Raw genomic sequence first — 24,262 nt, forward strand, 5'->3', positions numbered from 1 at the left:
ATGCTCTGCACTCACCTGTCAGGATGTTTTCGGCCAGGACGTTCACCGAGTGCTTTGACGTGTAGGTGATTTCCATAGGTGACCCACTTCTCCGATACACATGGGTGACAGGAAGTCTGTGCGCTCCACATGGGTCAACACCGCCACGCATTTCTCCTGAAAGAGAACGGAGAGGAAAGGTCAGACAGGGGAAAATATAATTCTTATATAACAATACAAACAGAAAGAGTAATTAGGACTGGAAAAGTGCAATGGCTCCATCATACCGTCCAATCACAGCTCAGCTTGTATTACTGTATATTGCACATTCATGATGCCCTTAACCACGTGAAGATAATCAGTGTTAGTCACTTTACCTGTCAGTGGTCATAACGTTTTGGCTGATCTGTGTATATAAATCACGAGGTGTTCAAAAGGGGATGTGACATGTTAACACTGAAAATTCTACACAAACCCTTTGCTGAGGAAGAAAAAAAGGAGGGGAAAGGGAAGGAGGGAAGGAAGGAAGGAAGGAAGGAAGGAAGGGGAAAGAAAAGGAAAGGAAATGAAACAGGAGAGGAAAGGAAAGGAAAGGAAAGAAGGAAGGGAGAAAGGAAAGGGGAAGGGGAAAGAAAAGGGAAAGAGGAAGCAGAGAAGCAAGGAGGAATGAAGGAGGAGGAAAAAAAGAGGATTAAAGAGAAAACTGAAAAGACAAAACGAGAAAAGAAAAAAGGTAAAAACAGAGAAGAGAGAGATGGAAGGTCACAAGAAGAAAGAAAAGAGACAGACAGAAGAAAGGCAAAAAGTAGAAAGACAAGAAAAATAAAAAAAGGAGACAGAGAGAAGAAAGAAGAGAGAAGACTTGTAATGCCAATTTTTCACCGCTAGAGGTCTGAGGCCGGCGGAGACAATCTATCCACCGGCAGCCATTTTCCTGAAGACCACAACAAACAAGAGGCCAGGCGACTGCTACTAGAAATTGAGCTGCGGCACCGCCCTCCTCCCGCCCGGCTGCGACCTGATGTGGGAGGGGCAGAGCAATTGATATTGGCAGCTACCCGGGTATTTTGTCCCATTCTGTTCAGTAATGGCGGCGGAGAGTCTCCACTGCTGGGAATGCCTGATGTAAGGAGGGACTCCGACGGGAATGCCTGATGTAAGGAGGGACTCCGACGGGAATGCCTGATGTAAGGAGGGACTCCGCCGGGAATGCCTCATGTAAGGAGGGACTTCGCCGGGAATGCCTGATGTAAGGAGGGACTCCGCCGGGAATGCCTGGTGGCATCTGGGGGCAGGTGACACGCTCATAGCTCCCACTGATTCAGCATTATGGCAAGTTGAATGATTTAATTTTATATTACAATGTAATAGAAATAATGCGCTTTAATCATCCTGACACCATAACAACCATGGTGCCGGGATGATTGGAGTATCTTTAGATGCTGATTGTTAAACTTTCTGGATTGTAGGATCTGGGCCTGCTGTCCCTCCATCCCTCTTTCTTTTTTTCTTTCTTTTGCTCGCTTTCTCCCTTCGTCTCTCCCTCCAATCCTCGTTCATCTCAGACTCTGACCACACCCCTTTCGAGTCACACCCAATATATAGATAAACCACACCCATTTATTGCTGCGCCACATTTTTATTTTTCCTGCTACGTCACAACGCCAAAAACAAATGCCCCGCTCCAATGTTGGAAACTATGTACACCCCCCATATATACATATAATACACCCCCCATATATACATATAATACTCTCCCTCCCCCACAATATGTACATATAATAATACATCCCCTCCCCCACAATATGTACATATAATACATCCCCTCCTGCACAATATGTACATATAATACACCCCCCATATATACATATAATACTCTCCCTCCCCCACAATATGTACATATAATAATACATCCCCTCCCCCACAATATGTACATATAATACATCCTCTCCCGCACAATATGTACATATAATACACCCCCCATATATACATATAATACTCTCCCTCCCCCACAATATGTACATATAATACACCCCCATCTATACATATAATACACCCCCTCCCCCACAATTTGTACATATAATACACCCCCATATATACATATAATACACCCCCATATATACATATAATAACCCCCTTCCCCCCATATATACATGTAATACACCCCCTCCCCCACAATATGTACATATAATACACCCCCCACATATACATATAATATACCCACTTCCGCCCACATATACATATAATACACCCCTCCCCCACAATATGTACATATAATACACCCCCCACATATACATATAATACACCCCCTTCCCCCCATATATAGATATAATACACCCCCTCCCCCAGAATATATACATATGATATACCCCCCACCACAATATGTACATATAATACACCCCCTCCCCCCCTATATATACATATAATACTCCCCTCCCCCATATAATACACCCCCATATATACATATAATTCACCCCCCCTATATACACAGATCATTGAGGGGACCATGAATGCCAACATGTACTGTGACATACTGAAGCAGAGCATGACCCCCTCCCTTCAGAGACTGGGCCACAGGGCAGTATTTAGGATTGCAACCTGTCAGGGATTCATTCGGACACATTATTCAGACTGAACTATGACTTCCCAGCAGGGTTTCTGGCTGCAGTTGTCTAAGCTGAGAGTGTCTGTTACATATATATATATATATGGATTCGGCACGAAGCGGTTTAATATTTAACATTTTATTTACAAAGTCCCAAAACATCGAAACGCGTTAGTCTTGTTGATTGGTCTCTTGTCCCTCCCCCTCTCTATGGCCCCGGTCACACCTCTGTGCGTTTGTATTTTGTGTGACACCATAGGACGGCCCATTGATTTGAATGGTCCTCTCTGCACACACCCGTAGCTCTTTTATTTGAGCGGCGATCGCGTCTCCTCGCTGTGTTTGGGGCTGACGATTGGCACCAGAAATGTGATGAGCATTTTCCATGGGTATCCGGGAACGCGTTTTGCGTGCATTCCTGGAGTACACGGGTGTGAATGGAGGAATCCCACTGTGATCTCAACGTGCGGACTCCTCCCCTGTCAAACGCCCTCTGAAAAGTGATCCACTGCAGCTCGCATTTCTGGGGTGTGATGCCTAAAATAGACGAGCCCTGACCACTTATTCCAAGGCCGGCGGTTCTGGCGACACGCAGACCGGACGCGGGGAGCTGTACAGGTGTATGCGGCCGTCCTGACATACCGCCACAGCACTGCAACCCTCACCAAGCAGGCCTCAGCCCCTCCACACCTGTAAACAGACCCTGGAAATGATGGAAAACACCCGGACACCTCCGTGCCCTAAACATTAGTATAATAATTAAAAAAATAAAAAATCTCCTCACAGATATGCTCCTCCATAACATGGGTTCCACAACCAAGATGGCGCCCATTCTCCGCCGTCCCCGTTTAACCCGCAGCTTGGCTCCTTCCCAGCGGGCTGGTAGACCAGAGCAGGGGTAAAGATATCCTGTAAGAGGATAACATTCCCGGTACAAAGACGAGGCAGCCGGGATTTCAACATATCGTTGGCCACAACGAAGATGGCGGCCAACGGCCAGACGCCCCGTGTGACTTCTGGTGGTTCCTGTCATGAGATCTCACGAGACCGAATATCGGGTTGTAGACTGGAGCTCCAGTCATCACGTGACGTGGACAAACGCCGCATTGTACGTACCGACGCTGCCACGTCTTAGTGGCGTAAAGGGGGAGCGGGAAAGTAGGAAATGTATCCTGTCTTCTTCTAACACAGAGCGATGGATCCCCGGATGTTCGCCTCCCGCTCCGGGCCCGTCCTGAAGGTACGCCCGAGGAAGAGCCTGTCACCATGTCGGAGCGAAGAGAAGGAAGAAGGAGAGCGCCAAGTCCCGGCCATTCACCTCCCAGGAGAGCCCGACCCCCTCCATGTCCGCTGTGCTGGCCGAGGACGGAATTTGTGTCCTGCTACTGGGCCCCGGACAGGTGTGTCTCCCCCGGGGGACTACAAGTCCCAGCGTTCCCCCTCCCCCACCCTGACTACAAGTCCCAGCATCCCCCCTCCCCCACCCTGACTACAAGTCCCGGCGCCCCCCTCCCCCACCCTGACTACAGGTCCCGGCGTCGCCCCTCCCTCCCCCCCACCCTGAAAAGTCCCGGTGTCCCCCCTCCTCCCCACCCTGACAAGTCCCGGCGTCCCCCCTCCCTGACAAGTCCCGGCGTCCCCCCTCCCTCCCCCCCCACCCTGACAAGTCCCGGCGTCTCCCCCCCCACCGGGGGACCGCAGGTCCCGGCGTTCCTCCCCCTCACCCCAGGTCCCAGCGTCCCCCCCTCCTCCCCCCACCCCAACACCGCAGGTCCCAGCATCCCCCCCTCCTCCCCCCACCCCGACACCGCAGGTCCCATCGTTCCTCCTCCCCCCCACCCCGACACCTCAGGTCCCAGCGTTCCTCCTCCCCCCACCCCGATACCGCGGGTCCCAGCGTTCCTCCTCCCCCCCACCCCGACACCGCAGGTCCCAGCGTTCCTCCCCCCCACCCCAACACCGCAGGTCCCAGCGTTCCTCCCCCCCACCCCGACACCGCAGGTCCCAGCGTTCCTCCCCCCCAACCCCAACACCGCAGGTCCCAGCGTTCCTCCCCCCCACCCCGACACCGCAGGTCCCAGCGTTCCTCCCCCCCGCCCCGACACCGCAGGTCCCAGCGTTCCTCCGCCCCCCCACCCCGACACCGCGGGAGGAGACAATTTAGGGGTAGAGGATTGGTGCTAGGAGGGGTGAATTATTTTTGGGGGATGGGGGGGGCAGATTTCAGCTGGGAGGGACAATTTGTACTGGGAGGAGGGGGGATTCATGCTTAGGGGGTAAGCATGCAGATTAGTGCTCAGTGTTTTTGTGGGGGGATTTTTGCTGACACATAACGCTCATATTGCTTTTGAGGGGGAGTGGAGGGTCAGTTTGGCATGTTTGCCCATTGGCTCTGGATGACCTTGTCCTGGCACTGTGCAAAGGGCATTCAGATAAAGTGATCCAGGTGTGAATAATTTTTTTGGGGTATGAAGGTGTGCCCCTCCCTCACCTGCTGGCAGCACCCGGGGAGCACTGAACCATAGTAAAAGCTCCCACAGTGAGCTCCCCCTGTGGCAAGTGAACCCAGAGGCATGTGCATTATATCACTTCCAGGTTCATAGCTGTCATTCCTCAGCTACTGTAGCTGTGGATGAAGCTAATCAAGCACAATCTGTAGTTTGTTAGCTGCACTGGAGGAGAGGGGAGACACAGAGAGTCTAATAGTCACCTGATGTGTCCATAAAGAGGACCTGTCCCCTGTCCAGTGCTATTGCATAGGGGGCTTATTAGCCCCCCTTGTAATAGTAATAAAGTTAAATAAAGAAAAAAAAAGAAACTATATTAACCACTTAAAGACTGCCCACTGCATATATACTGCGGCAGGGCGGCCCCATTGTGTGAAACATCCTACCTGTACGTCGTTTCGTGCAATAGATAGTGTGGGGGCACTATCCGTCGCACACTCCTAAACCTTGTGGACGGCCTTCCCAGAAGAAGTGAAGCTGTTATAGCTGCAAAGGGCCAACTCAATACTGAACCCTCCGGACTAAGACTGGGATGTCATTAAAGTTCATGAGTGTGTAAAGGCAGGTGTCCCAATACTTTTGGTAATATAGTGTGCATATAGCAGCCTTCTATAATGTTTTATGATGTAAGTCTTAACATATTTTTAATTGAATGTGATTCAATTAGAAATATGTTAAGATGTGAATGTGATTCTGTGGATATCTGTTCACCTCTAGTCAGTACCGGGAAATGAAGGAAACTCCAGCATGACAACACACCTGGAACCGCCATTAAAAAAAAATTATCAGCAAGAAAAAGCTAAAAAAAAAAAATAAAATAAAAAAAAAGCGGCTGTTACCTCGAAGGTGTTCTCCTTGAACTGCAGTAGGTCCGCCCTGTTTGTATGGAGGGAGTGCCTCTGCTTGATAGGTGTTTGTATATGTGATCCTTTTGTTGCAGCCCTTGTCTCCGGAGGGAACTGTGATTTCAAAGGCCTTTGAAAACAAAAAAAAAAAAAAATGTATTTAATGATTTTTTTAGTATTATAATTATTCAATAAATATCCAATAATATTATTATTTAATGATTTTTATAATATTATTTGAGTTATTTTGGATTGTATGTTTGTTTTTACATCACTGTTTGTAAAAAATAAATATAAAATTATATATATATATATATATATATATATATATATATATATATATATATATATATTTTTTTTTTTTTATACATTATTATTTTATTTAAAATTTAACTACTGTATAGGCAATTTTTTTTCTCATTTTGGATAGTGAGGGTTATAACCCCTGGCAGATTTTTTTTTTTTTGTTTTGTTCACCATCCGTATCCCATTGTGGAGATTTCCTATCACTTCCTGTCCCATAGCCAAACAGGAAGTGAGAGGAAATCCCTCCATATTAAGGAAGTTCCTTGCGAACCTCCCCCAGGTTACCAGAACCAGTGTCATCATTGTAAGATTTCCCCTCTATTAATTTTTTGGGGGCAACCCAAAATGTGAGATTTTCTTTTACTTTCACTGATAACGGTAAACATGACAAATAGAGGGGGGGGAATCTCCCCCAATGGGGACACAGACAGCAATAAAAACTGACAGGTGTTGTAATCCCTCTCCACTCCACCCTAAGGAAAAAAAAAAAAGTTTTCTGCTTAATTATACTTTATTATTTATAGTTTAATATATATATATATATATATATATATATATATATATATATATATATACACACAACTATATATATATATATATATATATATATATAATTTATTAATTAGGGCTGTTACTGATTACAATTTTTGTGTTCGATTAATAATTTTTTTTAATCGATCAACTAATTTTGATTCATTATAACACACATACAGATCCAACTACTTTTAGCTGATCTCCTTGCATTGCAGCTCTGCATTAGTCAGTGGTAAATGTGGTATACACTATATACAATCACCTGACACTCATTACTTTCCACAATCCATGACTTAAAAATAAAACGTTTTAATTTTTTTTTAAAGGAGTCTTTGAAAATTAAATTAGTTTTTAGGGTGGGCCCTATCAGTCCCATCTATCAGTGGTACCCATCCGTGCCACCCATCTGTGCCATCTTATCTGTGCCCATCTTTGCCCATCGGTGCCGCCTTATCTGTGCCCATCAGTACTGCCTTATCTGTGCCTATCGGAGCCATCTTATCTGTGCCTATTAGTACAGCCTTAACTATGCCTATCAGGGCCCACCAGTGCAGCCTATCAGTGCCGCCTCATCAGCGCACTTCAATGAAGGAGAAAAATTACCTCTGCAAAATTTTATAACAAACTATTATACATTTTTTTATTTTTTTTTATTTTGCATCTTTTCTTGTTTGTAAGGCCAGGTTCACACTGCTGCGAACGGGAGATCCGGACGTAATTCGCACCGCACTGCAGTGCAAATCACGTCGGATCTCCGTAGCGGTGCGAGTTCAGCCATACAGATAGTATGGCTGAATTCGCAACGCTCCCGCAGCAAACTCGCACAGGACCCTTTTTTTGGTCCGCAACAGAATCGGATCGCATGGGGGTTCACACCATGCGATCCGATCCCTGTGCGAGTCGGCAGATCGCACTGCGATATGCGATCGGATCTGGGGGTGTCATTAACATATCATTGACACTCCCAGCCGTTCGCATAGGGCAGTGTGAACTGCCGGCGGGAGTAATGCGATGCGGGAAAACGCCACAGATTCGCGGCGTTCCCGCATCGCAGCGGTGTGAACCTGGCCTTAAGCAAAAAATAAAACTCCAAGCTGTAATTAAATACCACCAAAAGAAAGCTCTATTTGTGGGGAAAAAATGATAAAAATTTCATTTGGGTACAGTGTTGTATGACCGCGCAATTGTCATTCAAAGTGCATCAGCGCTGAAAGCTGAAAATTGGTCTGGGCATGAGGGGGGTTTAAGTGCCCAGTAAGCAAGTGGTTAAATAAGATTTAAATAATAATAGTATACAATAATTAATGAAATATTTATTAAATAATATTCTGAAATTAAAATAATCATTGAATAAAAATATTATAAAAAAACAAATAATTTTTATAAAATAATAATAATATAAAGTAATCCTTAAATAAAATGTGGGAAGTTCAGCCAATGTGACCTCTGACCCGCCCCTTCAACACAAATCACATGACTGGTCGGTAGGGAGCCCAGAGCAGCATTTTCTCCAGGGAAGAAAGCATTTGAACCCTCAATAATAGGATCTCAGTTGTATAACTTTCACATCTGTCGGGTCGGATGTAATGAGTGATAAAGAATATTTTAAAGATATTTTCTTTATCAAATATCAGGGATGGAGTCCTGTGTACTGGATGGTCACGGCTCATATAAAGTCCCAATTGTTCTTGTTTTTATTTTTCTGGATGTAATGAGTGGTTGGAAGCAGAGCAGGTAAGTAGCGGTCCGGTGTTGTAAAAATTTCTGACACTCGTGCAGAAACCAAACGCGTCACTTCCGGTGCGGCTCTGTCACTGAAACAGCTGACGGCGGGGCTTTACTGCGCATGCGCGATCTCACGGCCCTTGATCGCGCATGCGTGGGAGCTAGCCGCGGTCAAGAAATATTATGCTCTCGAGCAGGCGTCGGAGAGATGGTTTAACATCAGAAACAGCCCCGCCCACCCCACTAACACGCTGCGAATTGCACATGCATGAATCTTATGTACATCCAGAAAAAATATGGACTCGAGGGGGCGGGCGGAGAGTTGGTGGGAGGGGGAGATAGAGGGGAGTGGGCCCCCGTGTACGCAATGTCTGGCCCTGCCTCCCCCCCCCACTGACTTCTGGGAGACACACAGGTCCCAGAGGACAGCGGGACCATTCGAAAGCACAGGACGACTTGCGCATGCACAGTAGGAAACAGGCTGTGAAGCCACAAGGCTTCCTGTTTCCCTTAGTAAGCTTAGCTTTGGCGGTGCTGCCTATTGAGTTCGATGGGCAGGGGCGCTTTAGAGTGGCGTATACATCGTTCCTACAATGCCTCAAAGATGCGGCTAGCAGAACTTTTTTCAACGTCCTGCCAGCGCACCGCTCCAGTGTGAGAGCCCTTGGGAAGCACTCAGGCTTTCCCACGGGAGTGAGAGGAGAGGCGCTGTGTTATTTTTAGCACTGTATCGCCTGTAAAGCAAATTAGTGTGAAAGTAGCCTTAGTTTCTGTCAGTACATTTTGTAAATAAGTAATTTTTCTCCTTCACTTATGGGCACTGATTGGCTGGCACTGATGAGGAGGCACTAATATGTCACACTGATGGGCACTGTTCGTGGCACTTATGGGCGGCACTGATGGACACTGAAAGGCAGCAGTGACTGGCATCACTAATTGGCACCAATTGGTGGCACTGAGGGGCTTTACTGTAATCGGGGCACTGATGACATGTCCATCTGTTCCCTGCAAGGAGATGCTGCTGATTGGCTCTCCTTGTCTCTGTCAGTGTGAGGCGATGAGAGCCGATCACCGGCACTTCCTGTGTTTACATGTGAGTGGCTGTAATTGGACACAGCAGCTCACATGGTCAAAAAGCCGTGTGATCAGCTAATTACAGAGATTGGGGTCGCGTCTTGTCCTAGCATGATGTCCACCCAGAAAGAGCCGCACCGCCCCCGCCGTCATTTGCCAGTGGGCGGGAGCGGAAAGCAATTAAAGTGGTTGTTAACCCACAGGGTTAAAACTGACATTATCCTCTCGGTTGATTGGTGGAATGTCCCCCCTGTGTATGTGCTTTATAAAGAAATGCAGCTATATACCTGTTTACAGAGCGCAGATCGGCGCTCACGTGACCCGCCGGCTCTCTCCTCATCAGTCAGGAGGGGAGGAGGAGGAGGAGAGGCGGCCCCGCCCACTGAAGCTGTCCTGCGAGAGAGGAGAGGCAGCAACATCACAGATGTCACTATACTAAATTTATTTCTCGCTTTATTGCTAAAATTACTGTAAAATTGAAGATGTAGCCGGGTGTAGTAAGATGTCCGCTGCCGCCTTCTGACTGCAGGTGTTCTGTCAGATTAGCAAACCTGGTAGCGGTTTAACAACTTGTTCACACGTCCACCCCCCTCCTGCCCAGGCCAATTTTCAGTTTTCAGCGCTGTCACACTTTGAATGACAATTGCACGGTCGTTCTACACTGTACCCAAATTACATTTGTATTTTTTTATTTCCCCACAAATAGGTCTTTCTTTTGCTGGTATTTAACCACTTGCCGCCCACCCTATTACAAATTGACGGTGGCAAAGTGGTTTCATAATCCTGACCGGACATCATATGACGTCCTCAGGATTATGAGCCGCTGCGCGCCCCCGGGGATGCGCATCGCGGCGATCGTTGTTGCGGGGGGGGTCGGTCTGACACCCGGGAACTACGATCTCGGTAAAGAGTCTCCGACAGAGACTCTTTACCATGTGATCAGCCGTGTCCAATCACGGCTGATCACAGTGTAAATGGGAAGAGCCGGTGATCGGCTTTTCCTCACTCGCGTCTGTCAGACTGATCGGCTGCTCCTCTGACAGGGGGGGTCTGTGCTGATCGATTATCAGCACAGGCCCCCGCGAGGATGCCCACACTGGACCACCAGGGACGCCACCAGACCACCAGGGAAAAGGTAATCCTCCCTAGACCACCAGGGATGCCAGTCAGCACAATGGATGCCAATCAGTGCCCATAATGGATGCCAATCAGTGCCCACAATGGGCATCACTTATTGGCATGCATTATTGTTTGCACTGATTGGCATCCATTAGTACAGTATAACACCAATGCCGCCTATGAGTGCCCACCTGTGCCGCCTATGAGTGCCCACCTGTGCTGCCTATGAGTGCCCACCTGTGCCGCCTATGAGTGCCCACCTGTGCCGCCTATGAGTGCCCACCCGTGCCCATCTGTGCCCGCTATCCATGCCCATCTGTGCCGCCTATCCATGCTCATCTGTGCCGCCTATCCATGCTCATCTGTGCCGCCTATCCATGCCCATCTCTGCCGCTTGTGCCACCTATCAGTGTCCATCCGTGTCGCCCATCCGTGCCGCCTATCAGTGCCGCCTATCAGTGTCCATCAATGCCACCTCATCAGTGCCACTTCATTGGTGCCCATCAGTGCCGCCTTATCAGTGCCCATCAGTATAGCCCCATCAGTGCCCATCAGTGAAGGAGAAAACGTACTTATTTACAAAGTTTTGAAACTGAAACAAAAAAAAACATTTTTTTTTTCAAAATTTTTGGTATTTTTTTATTTGTAGCGCAAAAAATAAAAACCGCAGAGGTGATTAAATACCACCAAAAGAAAGCTCTATTTGTGGGAAAAAAATGAAAAAAATGTCATTTGGGTACAGTGTAGCATGACCGCGTAATTGTCATTCAAAGTGCGACAGCGCTGAAAGCTCAAAATTGGTCTGGGCAGGAAGGTGTTTAAGTGCCCGGTATTGAAGTGGTTAAACACTGCTGTTTTTTTTTTTTTTTTAGTTCAAAAAAAAAAAGACAGAAAATATTGAAAAAAACAAAACAGTTTTGCAAACAGGTCATTTTTCTTCTTCATTGGATGTACGCTGATAAGGTGGCACTGATGGAAAATGATAGGTGTCACTGATGAGGGGGCACTGAGAGGGTGGGATTGAAGGGCATTGATAGGTGGCACTGAAGGGTGGCAGCGATAGGCACTGAGAGGTGGCAGTGATGGGCAGCACTGCTTGGTGGCACTGATAAAGCACTGACTGGCACCACTGGTGGGCATTGGTAGGTGACATTAATTGGTGGCACTAATATGCACTGATTGGTGGCACTGGCAGATGGCACTGGTGGGCACAGATGAGGTGGCTGTGGTGAGGTGGCAATGTCCCTTTCACAGAAGGCGGTGATCAGTTGTTTTTTTCTCATGCTGTCAGCTTGAAGAGGAAGAAAAAAACGATTACCGATCTTCTGTTTGCATCACGCGATCAGCTGTCATTGGATGGTGAGGGGCCGTGATCTGCGATAAGCCGAGTCACATTGACTCGGTGATCACAGAGCGTGCGGGGAGCGTGCAAGCTGGGAGGAGGCGAGGTTAACACATGTGCAGCTGACAGAAAGTTCCTTCCATTACCTAATCTGGCGGGTCGCCGATTCTGACAGCAGCTGCCATGCGTAAGCGCGGGGGGTGATGTCATCGCGACTCAGGCCACTCAAAGAGCCAGAGTCTGCGGATCCGGAAGGAAGACCGGGTGAAGATAGAAGCACCTTCAGCAGTGACAGCGTGCTGCTGGAAGGCTTTGTTTTCAGGTACGTTTCACATAATGTGCTAGTACGAGATGTACGCTAGCACATTATGACATTGCCTTTCATGTTTGAAAAAAAAAAAAATGTAAATAAATACCCAGCGGTTTACCATCGCTTTATCAAATGGAGAAATAACATAGAAGCCGTTACTCACACTTGCATGTCATGGAAACAGTTGATGCAGAAAGCATGATATCCGGTTCTTCAAGTAAAGCTGAAAAAAATATGAGACAGCAATGTAAAATCATTTATCTGTATCCAGGTATCGGTAAATCATTGCAGAGCACACTGACAGTCCGGATAGGTAACAGATCAACTCCAGCCAAAATGTTCATTGCAGAATACCAGTCCTTACATGTGGTGGCTGCATTAGTGTCCTATATTTTCAGGCGTATACCTTTTATTTTCACCTGGTGATCCTGCCAGTAACACACTTCCTGTACTCAGGTGACAACAATCACTCATCATATTGTATCTATGGAGAAGCAGTGATTTCAACCTAGAACAGCAAGTGTGTTAAGACGACAGATCCCCTCCTCCCCTATAAACCCTGGAGGGAGGTGTTCTGTAGTATACAGAGAAAGTGGGGAACAATGTAACACGCTGGGTCCCTGCAAAAACTAACCTATGTCTCCTTATTGCCCCGTTATAGCAGTGATTTCTAGCAGTTTCATGTTATATATCTCCAACGACTCCCATAGCATGTTCACAGTCTCTGACCATCTCCTGTATCATGTCTGCAGTCTCTGACCATCTCCTGTATCGTGTCTGCAGTCTCTGACCATCTCCTGTATCGTTTCCACAGTCTCTGACCATCTCCTGTATCGTTTCCACAGTCTCTGACCATCTCCTGTATCATGTCTGCAGTCTCTGACCATCTCCTGTATCGTGTCTGCAGTCTCTGACCATCTCCTGTATCGTTTCCGCAGTCTCTGACCATCCCCTGCATCATGTCTGTAGTCTCTGACCATCTCCTGTATCATGCCTGTAGTCTCTGACCATCTCCTGTATCATGTCTGCAGTCTCTGACCATCTCTTGAATCATGTCTGCAGTCTCTGACCATCTCTTGTATCATGTCTGCAATCTCTGACCATCTCCTGTATCATGTCTGCAGTCTCTGACCCTCTCCTATATCATGTTTGCAGTCTCTGACCATCTCATGTATGTCTGTAATCTCTGACCATCTCCTGTATCATGCCTGTAGTCTCTGACCATCTCCTGTATCATGTCTGCAGTCTCTGACCATTTCCTGTACCATGTGTGCAGTCTCTGACCATTTCCTGTACCATGTGTGCAGTCTCTGACCATCTCCTGTATCATGTCTACAGTCTCTGACCATCTCCTGTATCATGCCTGTAGTCTCTGACCATCTCCTGTATCATGTCTGCAGTCTCTGACCATCTCTTGAATCATGTCTGCAGTCTCTGACCATCTCTTGTATCATGTCTGCAATCTCTGACCATCTCCTGTATCATGTCTGCAGTCTCTGACCCTCTCCTATATCATGTTTGCAGTCTCTGACCATCTCATATATGTCTGTAATCTCTGACCATCTCCTGTATCATGCCTGTAGTCTCTGACCATCTCCTGTATCATGTCTGCAGTCTCTGACCATTTCCTGTACCATGTGTGCAGTCTCTGACCATTTCCTGTACCATGTGTGCAGTCTCTGACCATCTCCTGTATCATGTCTACAGTCTCTGGCCATCACTTGTATCATGTCTGCCGTCTCTGACCATCTCCTGTATCATGTCTGCAGTCTCTGACCATCTCATGTATCATGCCTGCAGTCTCTGACCATTTCCTGTATCATGTGTGCAGTCTCTGACCATTTCCTGTATCATGTGTGCAATCTCTGACCATTTCCTGTATCATGTGTGCAGTCTCTGACCATTTGTGTATCATGTCTACAGTCTCTGGCCTTCACATGTATCATGTCTGCAGTTTCTGACCATCTCCTGTATCATGTCTGCAGTCTCTGACCATCTCCTGTATCATGTCTGCAGTCTCTGACCATCTCCTGTATCATGTATCACTCCCATAGTATGTTCACAGTCTCTGACCATTTCCTGTATCATGTCTGCAGTCTCTGACCACCTCCTGTATCATGTCTCTGACCATCTCCTGTATCATGTATCACTCCCATAGTATGTTCACAGTCTCTGACCATCTCCTGTATCATGTCTCTGACCATCTCCTGTATCATGTATCACTCCCATAGTATGTTCACAGTCTCTGACCATCTCCTGTATCATGTATCACTCCCATAGTATGTTCACAGTCTCTGCCCATTTCCTGTATCATGTCTGCAGTCTCTGACCATTTCCTGTATCATGTCTGCAGTCTCTGACCATTTGTGTATCATGTCTACAGTCTCTGACCATTTGTGTATCATGTCTACAGTCCCTGGCCATCACATGTATCATGTCTGCAGTCTCTGACCATCCCCTGTATCATGTCTGTAGTCTCTGACCATCCCCTGTATCATGTCTGCAGTCTCTGACCATCCCCTGTACCATGTCTGTAGTCTCTGACCATCCCCTGTATCTAGTGGCTTTTATCCGACAGGGTGATTGAACAGAAGTTGATCAGTAGACATACATATGGATTCAAATTTGGATAGTCTCTGTTGAATCAGTCTAATTTCAATCCATCTTTGGCCACCTCACCATCCCATGAGGAACAAACCTTCTATACAATGAAAAGACAACTTTGATGTTTTGTAATGAGATAACACTTACGGCACTTCTTATGGGATGTCCTTGGCACGTTTAGCCAGGGTCACGATCTCATGGCGGGAGAACATTTTGGCTTTATGGGTCTCCTCTCTGCATTTAACACACAGAGGCTGGTTGCAGGTATTACAATAGTACATAAGATCTCCATCCTAGAATCAGATACAAAAGGGAAAGAATGAGGAGAAGGGTGGGTGACAATTGGGGGTATTACTGGAAGTGCCTTGTGTCTATTTCTATGTCACAATCAGGTCCGAATGTGTCTGATGGTGAAGAAGTGTGGTTCCTTTTGTCTGTTTGCTGGGCGCAGTCCCCATTTTGAGGGGTCTGTCCCTGGAACACAAAATTACCCCGTCCAACTGTGCAGGTGCCAACCTAATAGGAATCGCATATTAGTCGGTGTCTGCAGAGTGCGACTATTTAATTGGTACCTGCTCAGTTATAAAGTCTGATAAAGAAATCAGAAGAGGACGTCCCAACACTTTAAGATGATTACCTTGCATTTGCAAGTAGTTCCAGCAGAACCGTATATTAGGATGCTGCCTGCACAGTGCAAAGCCAAGTTATTGTTTCAAGTGTTCAATAGAGATGTTTTACCACTTCAATACCCGGAACTTACACCCTCTTACTGCCCAGGCCAATTTTCAGCGCTGTCGCTGTTTAAATGACAATTGCGCGGTGGTGGTCCAGTGTTGTGGCCTTCCCGGGTGGTCTTGGCGGCATCCTGGTGGTCCTGGGTGGGCATCCAAGGGGCGGCCTTGCTGAAAAACAATCAGCACAGACCCCCCGTCAGGAGAGCAGCCGATCGGCTCTCCTCTACTCATGTATTTTGGGCTGAATTTGGACCTGAAATGGACCAATAGACGCACAGTGTTTTTGTCCAAAACGCACACCGGACATGCTGCAGAGATATGTGAACTGGCTCCATAGAGAGCCGGTCAAATGCTCCTGCTATTGCGAATTGGATGCAAGGGAACCCGCATCCAATTCGCAATGGTGTGAATCCAGACTAAATAGGTGCTGAAAAGGATTTACCCACTACCTGACCAGGCCATGTTTTTCGATACAGCACTGCGTCACTTTAATTGATGTAGCACCCTGATGTAGAGGCAGGGCAGTTAGTAAATTTACCTGCCAGGTCTATTTGCCTTGGCCAATTGATAGGCGATCAATTGATTCCACCCTACTTCTGGAATTGCTGCACATCTCTCTTCTGTCACTAGGTGGCCGGGTATCTAGTGACATTAGATAAGACAAGGGCATTGCAAGGACAGATTAGGAATAGATGGGGTGTCTCAGCCAATGAGCATGGATCTTCTTGGGTTCCTTCACCTGCAGGGAGGGCCTATTTAATTGGGTGAGGCCAGGTGATCGGGGGTTCTGTGCCACTTGGACGCAGGCATTTACTGGTCTTCGGGACTACTGGGAGTTTCCCGGTGGGCCGATGGCTCAGTGGACCAGTTTCAGTGACAGCGGCCCGCCGCCTCCCTCCGGTCCTCTGCCCCCCCGCAGCGCTCACCTCCTCTCCCTGCCTAGTTATGCAGCGCAACTGAATAATGACATGATACTCAGGAGTCGGCACTGAGAGGCTCATCAAACAATCCGGAAGGAGGGCGGCCACACACAGCTGTAACATAAGCTTCCTCAGTACTCGTTCTCCTGCTCTTTCCTTACTCACTCTCCATCTAAATTCTCCATGGCAGAAGACAGGATGGAGAGCGGGGAAGAAAAGAGCAGGAGAACGATTGCCAAGGAAGCTTATGTTACAGCTGTGTGTGGCCGCCCTCCTTCCGGAAAGTATGATGAGCCTCTCAGTGCCGACTCCTGAGCATCATGTCCTTATTCAGTCCTGCTGCATAACTAGGCAGGGAGAGGAGGTGAGCGCTGCGGGGGGGAGGGGGACACAGAGGAGCACAGCGGACCAGAGCAGCATGAGGAGGGGGGAAGAGAGGAGCATATGGGGGACCAGAGCAGCATGAGGGGGGTTAGGAAAGCGAGGTGAATATGGGACCAGAGCAGCATGGGGGGGTGAGCATGTGGGGGACCAGAGCATCGTGAGGGGGGGTTAGGAAAGAGTGGAGCATATGGGGTCCAAAGCAGCATGTGGGCGGAAGGTGAGCATATGGGGGACCAGAGCAGCCTGAGGGGGGTTAGGAAAGAGAGGAGCATATGGGGGACCAGAGCAGCATGGGGGGGTTAGGAAAGAGAGGAGCATATGGGGGCCAGAGTGGCATGGGGGGGGGAGAGGTGAGCATATGGGGGACCAGAGTAGCATGGGGGGGAGGTGAGCATATGGGGGACCAGAGCAGCATGAGGGGGGTTAGGAAAGAGGAGCATATGGGGGCCAGAGCAGCATGGGGGAGGAGAGGTGAGCATATGGGGGACCAGAGCAGCATGAGGGGGATTAGGAAAGAGGAGCATATGGGGGCCAGAGCAGCATGGGGGAGGAGAGGTGAGCATATGGGGGACCAAAGCAGCATGAGGGGGGCTAGGAAAGAGAGGAGCATATGGGGCAACAGAGCAGCATGGGGGGGGGAGAGGTGAGCATATGGGGGACCAGAGCAGCATGAGCAGGGGAGAGGAGCATGTGGGGGACCAGATGCGCATGCAGGGGCCAGCGGAACGCATGGGGGACCAGAGCAGCATGGGGGGAAATAGAGGAGCGTGTGACGGACCAGAAGAGGGTACATGGGGCACCAGAGCAGCATGGGGAGGGGACCAGAGGAGCATGCGGGGGACCAGTGGAGCACATGGGGGACCAGAGGAGCACGGGGGGAGAGGTGAGCATATGGGGGACCAGAGCAGCACGAGGGGGGTTAGGAAAGAGAGGAGCATATAGGGGCCAGAGCAGCATGGGGGGGGTCAGCATATGGGGGACCAGAGCAGCATGAGGGGGGTTAGGAAAGAGAGGAGCATATGGGGCACCAGAGCAGCATGGGGGGGAAATTAGGAAAGAGAGGAGCATATGGGGGACCAGAGCAGCATGAAGGGGGGGGAGGATGCGAGGGACCTGATGCGCATGCGGGGGCCAGCGGAACACATGGGGGGGACCAGTGGAGCACATGGGTGATCAGAGCAGCATGGGTGGGAAATAGAGGAGCACGCGGGGGACCAGAAGAGCATGCGGGGTACATGGGGGACAAGAACAGCATGGGGAGGGGACCAGAGGAGCATGCGGGGGACCAGACTAGCATGAGGGGGGCTAGGAAAGAGAGGAGCATATGGGGCATCAGAGCAGCATGGGGGGCTTAGGAAAGAGAGGAGCATATGGGGGACCAGAGCGGCATGAGGGGGGCTAGGAAAGAGAGGAGTATATGGGGCACCAGAGCAGCATGGGGAGGGGGCTTAGGAAAGAGAGGAGCTCGGGCGTACCAGAAGGAGCATGGGGGAGGGGACAAGACAGCTGGCTCAACAGCTATAGCATGGGAATTTTTCACTTTCCTGCTTAATCTTATCCCATGGGGGGGGCACCAAACTGATTCTTTGCCCCGGGTGAAATAGTGTCTAGCTTCCCCGCTGGTATTGCCAATAAGAGAAATAATGTAGAATGGCTAGTGAGGGGAGGGGCTTGGGTGGCAGGCCGGTGGGGGGGGGCGGGTTTGTCTGGCCGGCATGGGAGAGACCTGTCACCTGTCAAAGTGGGCCAGTGTGGATGAAGTCCAGGGCCAAATTTTGACTCAGTCCAGCCCTGCCAGGACAGCTGTCCGGGTGGACATGTGCTTTACTGCCCCGGGCTGCTAGGCCAGAAACCTGAGGCCTATCCCGGGGACATCTGGCTGCCAGGCTGTCTGGGGACCTATACAGGAACAAGAGAGCAGCGCAGGGTTTGCAGCTTGCAGGCCAACCAGAAGTGACGGTTCTGCCAGCCGGAGAACATGTCGTGGTCGGAAGTAGAGGGGAAGCTTTCACCACTAAGGGACCGTCCACCTTGTTACCGGAGACCACAGTGAGCAGCTGAAGCAAGTACCGGAGCAGTGTTCTCACCAACTGGAGACGGTGAAGAATCAGGAAACTTCAGCGGGTGCCAAGCCAGGGACTCAGCCAGCGGAGGAGACACTTGTAGAGCAGCCTTGTGTGCCAAGCCAGGGACTGCGGAGGAGACACTTGTAGAGCAGCCTTGTGTGCCAAGCCAGGGACAGAGCGGGCCAGTGGTGTGACATTTGAGGAGTATCTGTGAGAAGGTTGGAAGAGCTCAGGAGATCCGGTGGCAGAGGATCGGCAAGTCTAGTTAGAGAGACGGGGAGATCAGTGGAGTGAAGATCTACAAGAAATGACTGTGGAGGAAATACAGGAGTTTGTTACAACTTGTGTTAGAAACTGTTACAAGACTGTTGCCATAGGAGACAGCAATCCTACACATGCAGATGTGGTGTCCTGCTGGTTGCCTTTCCCTGTATGGCTGTCTACCTGTAGAAGTCTCGGTGTCTGCTAATTACCATTGCAACTACCTAAGTGTGTCCTGGCCCTAACCCTCTCTCCCACAGTTCTGTTCAAGAGAAATCTATCTTGCATTACACCCACCATGCTGTGTAACCCCCTCTATACAGAAGGGTGTCAGCTGTCCCCAACTCTGAAGGTTCTCGTTAGACCAAAGGGGGGCCTGGGGCCTCGCTACACTGACAATTACACGATTGTGCGACACTGTACCCAAATAAAATTGACGTCTTTTTTTCCCCACAATTTTTTTTTTTTTACTTTCTGCTATAAAACATTTCCACAAAAAACAAATGTATTCCTCAGTTTAGGCCGATATGTATTCTTTCACATATTTTTGGTAAAAAAAAAAAAAAAAAAATCGCAATAAGCGTATATATTGATTGACTACAAAATATGGCATTTTTTTTATTGTTTTTACTATAAATGGTGCCTTTCAGTGATTATTAGAGGGCCTGCGACATTGCGGCGGACAAATCAGACACCTAACTGACATTCATGACACTTTTTTGAGAACCCGTGACATTATTTCAGTAATCAGTGATTACAGTAATCAGTGCTAAAAATATACACTGTCACTGTAATAATGACACAGGTAGGGAAGGTGTTAACATCAGGAGCGATTAATGGGTTAAATATGTTCCCTCACGGTGTGTTCTAACTGTATGGGGGATGGGCTGCTTGGGAGAACTCACAGATCCGTCTTAATGCTTAGCAGAAAGACAGAATCTGTGTGATCTCCCAAGTCAAAACGGAGATCTGCCTTGTTTACACAGGCAGGTCCCCGTTCTGTCACTGCGGGGAACAGTCCGCTGATGGGCTCCCCCACTAACCAATGGAAGCATGTGCGCGCCGCCCACAAAAGCGAGTTCCCGAGCCGACGTACATCTACAGCGTTTTGCGGCGTCGTGCCACCTTGCCGCAGTATAATGACGGCAGATGGTCAGCAAGTGATTAATGCAAAGCGTTGTCTGATTGGACTTCACCACCCTACCTCTCCATCTCGTCCAACCAGAGAACACTTTGCATTTTCTCAATGAATGCAAAGTGTTCCGTGAATGTCACCTGTGCCGAGTGAACGACCTCCTGTGTTTACAATGCAGCAGAGCAGACAATTGTTATGGGACCCGGAAGCTAGAGGACGAAGGGGGGGCCCTGGATTTCATTTTTGAAAATCTGATAACACTGAGGCTGGGTTCACACATAATGCGAACTGGATGAGGGTTTCCCCGCATCCAATTCCCATGACAGGTAGACATGTGCACTGCCTGAAAAAATTTGTTCATTTTTGTTTCATTTGTTTTTTTGAAAATTTTTACATTTCGGAAATTCGACAATTTGGAATTGGGAAATTCAAAACAAATCTGAATTTGAAAATTTGGAATTCGAAAATAAGAGAAAAGTCCAAAAAATTCGAAAAGAACAAAAAATCCCAAAACCCAAAAATTCTAAATAACAACTAATAATAATAGCAACTATTAAATTCTAGGTATTTCTGTAATTTCCTTTCAAATTTGGCTGTTAGAGAACGAAATGAATACAAATTTATCTGAAGTTACAAATTATCAGAAATAAAGAATGGCGCATTAAACATACAGAATGGAACAAAATAATAATAAATAATAATAAGTTCTTTATTATTATTCCTTTGTTCCGTTCCGTATGTTTAGATGCGGTATTTGTTATTTTGGATAATTTGTAACTTCAGATACATTTGTATTCGTTTTGTTCACCAACAGCCAAATTTGAAAGAAAATTCCAATCCCTAGAATTTCATAGTTAGTAATAGTTAAAGAGGGAGTCTGCTGGGAGTTCCGCCCCTTTTTTTTTATTTTTTAAAAGCCAGCAGCTACAAATACTGCAGCTGCTGACTTTTAAAATAGTGACACTTACCCGCCCAGCGCGCCCGCGATGTGGGCACCCGAAGCCGATCTCTCGATCGTCTCTCGGGTGCTACCGCCGCCATCTTGGGTATGGGAATCAGGAAGTGGAGCCTTTCCGCTTCATTTCCCGGTTCCCAACTGCGCATGCGCGAGTCGCGCTGCGCAATAAGGATGGACCCCGCTGTCTCTGGGATCTGTGTGTTTCCCAGCAGGCAGCGGGGGACTTTCGGAAAGAATCTACGCCCCTTTCCGCAGATAGCTATCCCGGAAGTGGGTGCAGATACCTGTACTGTACAGGTACCTGCACCCCCCTCCCCCCTGAAAGGTGCCAATTGTGGCGCCGGAGGGGGGGAGGATTCCAATGAGCGGAAGGTCCACTTTAGGGTGGACCTCCGCTTTAAGTTATTATTTCGGATTTTCATTCTTTTGAATTCTCAGATTTTCGAATTTCTTAAAATTTGGAAAGTCTAAAATTTGGATATTTCTGAATTTAAAAATTTGACTAAATTCGTTAACCACTTCCCGCCCAGCCTATGGCAGAATGACAGCTGGGAGGCGGTTTCTGTTATCCTGACTGAGCGTCATATGACGTCTAGCCGGATAACATGCCGGTGCGCAGCGTGGCGTGTCAGTGTGACACGCCGCATCTCCGATTGTGATAAGGAGCCTCTGTCAGAGACTTCTTACCATGTGATCAGCTGTGACCAATCACAGCTGATCATCGCGTGAACCAGGAAGTGCTGGTACACGGCATTCCTCGGTTTGTGCTGACAGGGAGAGCCATTCGACGGCTCTCCCGGTCAGGGGGTTCTGTGCTGATAGCACATTGATTATCAGCAAAGCCCACTTTAGATGTGCCAATCAGCTACCAATCAGTGCCCCAATAATAAAGTCTGCCAGTGCCCGCCCACCAGTGCCAATCAGTGCCCATCAATACCTCATCAGTGCCGCCTGTCAGTGGTCATCACAGCCACCTTTCAGCGCCACCTGTCAGTGCTGCCTATTGGTGTCACCTATCAGTGCCACCTTATCAGTACCACTTCATCAGTGCCCGTCAGCGAAGGAAAAACAACATTTTATGACAGAGACCAAGAAAAACAATTTTTTTCCAAAATTTGGGTCTTTTTTAGTTTGTTTAGCAAACTAACGGGCTGCAGAGGTGATCAAATGGCACCAAAAGAAAACTCTATTTGTGGGGAAAAAAAAGATAAAAATGTAGTATGTGTACAGTGTTGTATGACCACGTAATTGTCAATCAAAGCGTGAGAGCGCTGAAGGCTGAAAATTGTCCTGGGAAGGAAGGGTGTGAAAGTGCCCGGTATTGAAGTGGTTAAAAAATGAATTTGGAACTAAACGAACTGCACGTGTCCAATGACCCCCCCCCCCCCCCCCCGCTGCGAGCCGCTCCGCACATAGTGTGGACCCAGCCTGGGGCTCCGTTCACACATAGCAAGCGCTGCAAGAAACGTGCAAAGTGTGTTTGCATTTTCATTCTAAAAATGAATTCTAAATAGGAAAGTACGGTGCGATTTTGCCGTGATCGGTGTGATAAAGAATTGCGCTGCAATCAAGGCAAAACGCAGCTTTAACAATCGGGTGGAGCTTGTCGCCCCAAAAAAGGAGAAGGAGCTTCCTTTGGGCAGCAAACATGCATAGGGCAACTCATTGAAGTGAATGGACTGCCATATGCACAGCACACGGAATCGCATAAAAATCGCCCGTACATAATCACAAGTTCCAGCTACACAAAATGTGAATAGGACCCAAGGTAGACCAGCCGGTGGTAAGTAGACACTTCCTGCAGATGCCTGCGGGGTGAAGTCACCTGTTTCTTGCACTCCAGGTCACAGTTGGCACATTGTAGAACTTCTTCAGAGTCAGCGGAACTGTCCACCAGGAACTTTAGTAAGCGGTCCACAGGGGGCAATCCGTTATTCCCCTTTACTATGGAGTGCTGCCTGCAAGAGACATAAAAACATCATTATCAGTCACATCAAACATGACTCCACTCATCTCTGCTGGTGAAGCCAGGGCTGCCCCAAGACATTGTGCTGCCTGGGTACAAGAATGAAATGCTGCCCCCCCCCAAAATAATAATAATAATAATCACACCCACCCAAAGGCCGCCCATCCATTATTTTATATCACGATAAATAAAACTAAAATTTATCAGGAAGTCAGATTTACATGCAAAAGCAAGTTGTCTATATGCAAAAGTATATGACATAATGTTCAATTCCAAGGGGCTGGCTAGGGTAGTATATGGACATGTTAGGGTAGTATACAGACAGGCTAGGGTAGTATATGGATATGTTAGGGTAGTATACAGACAGGCTAGGGTAGTATATGGATATGTTAGGGTAGTATACAGACAAGCTAGGGTAGTATATGGACATGTTAGGGTAGTATACGGACAGGCTAGGGTAGTATATGGACATGTTAGGGCAGTATACGGACAGGCTAGGGCAGTATACTGACAGAATAGTGTAGTATATGGACAGGTTAGGGTAGTATATAGACAGGCTAGGGTAGTATATAGACAGGCTAGGGTAGTATATAGACAGGCTAGGGTAGCAAATATAGACAGGCTAGGGTAGCAAATATAGACAGGCTAGGGTAGCAAATATAGACAGGCTAGGGTAGCAAATATAGACAGGCTAGGGTAGCAAATATAGACAGGCTAGGGTAGGATATAGACAGGCTAAGGTAGGATATAGACAGGCTAGGGCAGTATATGGACAGGCTAGGGTAGTATAGGGGCAGGCAAGGAGGGGTGGGCTAGGTTAGTATTGGGGCAGGTGAGTAGACCGGGGGGCAGTTGTCATCATGACACACAAAACTGCTGGAAAATAAA

At 48.0% G+C, this 24,262-nt stretch overlaps 1 protein-coding gene across 16 annotated transcripts in view; it reads right to left on the reverse strand.

Annotated features, from left to right (window-relative positions):
* The window catches only part of LOC143934553 (transcription factor HES-5-like), a 215,884-nt gene that overhangs the window by 145,930 nt on the left and 45,692 nt on the right, over positions 1 to 24,262 (reverse strand). For 11 of the 16 annotated variants that reach the window (XR_013263303.1, XR_013263304.1, XR_013263301.1 and 8 more), the window contains 6 exons: positions 23,234 to 23,366; positions 19,076 to 19,315; positions 15,098 to 15,243; positions 12,510 to 12,569; positions 5,931 to 6,066; positions 16 to 156 (listed from right to left, as the gene is read on the reverse strand). The exons of 2 other annotated variants lie outside the window; for them this stretch is intronic. The gene's annotated coding sequence lies outside the window, so the exon portion shown is untranslated. Of the gene's footprint in view, positions 1 to 15; positions 157 to 5,930; positions 6,067 to 12,509; positions 12,570 to 15,097; positions 15,244 to 19,058; positions 19,366 to 23,233; positions 23,367 to 24,262 lie in introns of all 16 variants that reach the window. 3 more of the 16 variants (XR_013263294.1, XR_013263299.1, XR_013263298.1) reach the window with 3 other exon arrangements.

This window comes from Lithobates pipiens, unplaced genomic scaffold (assembly GCF_037356315.1).
Source record: "Lithobates pipiens isolate NorthernLeopardFrog02 unplaced genomic scaffold, aLitPip1_a1.2 Scaffold_27, whole genome shotgun sequence".
NCBI classification, from domain to species: Eukaryota; Metazoa; Chordata; class Amphibia; order Anura; family Ranidae; genus Lithobates; species Lithobates pipiens.